General features: G+C 39.8%; 1 pseudogene; it reads right to left on the bottom strand.

The window, feature by feature from the left end:
• Nucleotides 1-316: 316 nt before the first annotated feature.
• On the bottom strand, nt 317-2,024 carry LOC107665598 (uncharacterized; annotated as a pseudogene).
• Nucleotides 2,025-2,946: the final 922 nt, after the last annotated feature.

The following is a 2,946-nucleotide window of genomic DNA, read 5'->3' as shown; positions in this document are numbered from 1 at the left end:
GGATGGATTATCTCGGCAAAGGAGAAGTGCTCACTAACACAGATTTAGACAGATTTGTGAACAATATTTGAGAGAAATAGGCCTTTTGTGTACATAGAAAAAGTCTTAGATCTTTGAGTTCAGCTCATGAAAAATGGGGGCAAAAACAAAAGTGTTGCGTTTATAATTTTGTTCAGTGTATTTGCTAGGCTTTGGGAAATAAGCTAGTAATCTATCCGGGACTGCTTAGAACGGTCCTTGCTACTCCACATATAGAGTCTCTGCTGTGTATATAAAAACGCAACATGAAATTATTCAGAATTGGACTTATAGAAGCAGCTCTAGGGGGAAACCTATCTAAATCACTATTTAAAACCATATTGAAATCCCCACCTAAAATAAGAACAGCATTGGGGTATTTATTTAACCAGTACTGAATATTTTCACTGATCATGTCCATTAAAGTGGTATTTTCTATAGAAGAATTGTACCCATACACTTTTAATAAAACTGAGATGGTCTGACCAAGTGAAACCACTAACAAGAGAAAATGACCCTTGGGATCACTGACAACGTGTAGAATCTCACCAGCAAACTTATTTTTTAAAATGGTGACACCTGCTGATCTCTCTGTGCCATGCGACATCCATACATCACTGCCCCACTGGGATCTCATCGTCCTGTGTGGAATGGGTTTCTTGAAAAAAGCAAAAGTCTGATCCATGGTTTTTAACAAACAAAAAGAGGGCTGTGCGCTTCACATTGTTTCTTAGACCCCTGGCATTAAGAGAAATGAACGATATCGACATTGATAAACAAACAGCAATGAACTGCTGTTAACGTGAATCAAAACAAAGGCAAAACATCAAAATTGACTGATAGATGAAAAGAAAACTGAGATGAACAGAGCTTAACTGACCAATTTAAATGATCATTTTAAAGGTCCAGCTGTAATACGATGATAGCTCAAATGCAATAGTGACAGTTAACAGTCACAATCTTAGAAAAGAGCACACGATCCTCATGATGGAACTCACAAAGTAATCTCCACACCTTCAATGAACGCACACGCTTCAACGTAATAGGCCATTTTTCCAGCAGCCCTCGCCTCTCTCACTCTGGGCCACAAGCTCTTCCGTCTCTCCCGGTCCAGCGAAGTCAGATCCTCTGCGAAGCGCAGGTTGTTGTCTTTGAGAAACTGGGACTTCTTGGCAGTTTTCCATAAGGCATCGCGGATAACCCGTGAGGTGACGTGCATGATAACGGTGTGAGGTTTTGTGTTGTCACCTCTCCTCCCTAGCCGATGCACAGTGTCAACAACATCAGGGTACTTGCTCTTGGCCTCGGGATAAGTCTCGCTGCAGATTCAAATGACCTCGGATCTTATATCTTCCTTGAAAGTCTCAGGCACTCCAAACAATCTCAAATTCCACCTGCGAGAGTATCTCTAGATCAGAAATGCGTGTTATCCAGGTGCCCGTGAGACGTTCTTGATCTTTAAGTCTGGAATCTACATCTTTCACATTCTTCTTTAGATCTTGTACTTCGGCACACACAAAGTCTACCGTTTTCTTCAGCCCTTCTACCTTCAGAGCATTGGCACTAATCATTCCTTCAAGTGTGTCAGACCGAGTATTGATCAACGAGGAGAGTGTGAAATGATGGCAGAGTCAGCCTGCTCGTTTGGACTTGAAGATTTACCTTTTTTGTGAGCAGGTGGCTTGCTAGGAGTGACAGGTAGTGAAGTCTCGCAGAGATCTAGCTCAGGAGAAGCATAATCCATACTGATGTCGACAATGTCTGATCGCTCTTTGCGTTTGTCAAATGGCATATTTATGCTCTTAATTGAACGTACTGATATCTGATCCAGCAAATATAACGAAATAATACATTAATAAAGCTAGACTTTCTAAATCCGTAAAGTTTGGTCGGGAGCTCTGAAAACTTCGTCTTAACAAGGTGCCATCTTGGACCTCCAGCTTTCAGTCCCCATGTTAAAATGCCCAACTTTATATATTTTTATATGTTTACAGCCTGGTACAAAAAGTGCTTTTGGTCTATATAGCTAATTTTGCCCTTCCTGACAACTGTGAGGGGGTGAATTTTTTTTATAACTCATCCGTTTAAATTATATTAAGCCTTAAAGTTCTGCATAATTAAGGGCGTGGCCACTTGTGTGACAGGTGGACTGCCGCTCTGCTCCAGAGTGTGAAACTCGCTAGACTGTGAAACTTAGAAAAATGGCTTTAAAGATTTTTATTTGTCCAGAAAAAATTTATTATGGGTAGGACACTGGAAATCTGGCAATTAGATGTTTTAATGAAAATGATCTCAAACTTGATTTTTACCGCTATTTTGTAGGTACTCTGCCTTTGCACTGTCTGTGAAAAGTGAGATGTCACGCCAAGGCAAAAGGCAGTAGCTTCCACATTATATACAATATTTGGGTGCTGATCACCATTTACAGAATCATTATAGTAACATCTGTATAAAATCTAGTGATCATTGGCTAGGCTATAACGTATAGTAATGTAATTCCGTTTTTTTTCTGACCGTAACAACCAGACAAAAAGTTAAACGTGAGTGAATACCATTTTGCAACCAATTTATTTGCAATGTTCGCTAACACTAAGAACGACTTGTGGATTGATGTGAACGCCAGCAGGAATAATGCTCAGAATGATTGTGAATTAAACATCTCCGATGACGCTCATTGCAATGTTTTTTATCGAGTTACAAGAAAAGGTAGGACACGGATTTAATTGCGTACAGTAACTAATTTTATGTGATACGCTGTCATGGCATTCAACTCGTGCAGAAGTGTGCAGCCCCAGACTGAGAGCTGGCATCTGCATTATAAAAAGAAACAAAAAACTTTAAAGATTATCTACGATGAATTATTGTTGCCAAGTTATCTATTCGTTGCTTGTTTACAGTGCTTTGTTATATGGAGCAGTTTGTTAGATC

Source organism: Sinocyclocheilus anshuiensis, unplaced genomic scaffold (genome assembly GCF_001515605.1).
Source record: "Sinocyclocheilus anshuiensis isolate Anshui unplaced genomic scaffold, SAMN03320099.WGS_v1.1 scaffold229, whole genome shotgun sequence".
Classification (NCBI taxonomy): domain Eukaryota; kingdom Metazoa; phylum Chordata; class Actinopteri; order Cypriniformes; family Cyprinidae; genus Sinocyclocheilus; species Sinocyclocheilus anshuiensis.
The sequence above is the reverse complement of the archived record's forward strand: the minus strand, read 5'-3'. Positions and strand labels throughout refer to the sequence as shown.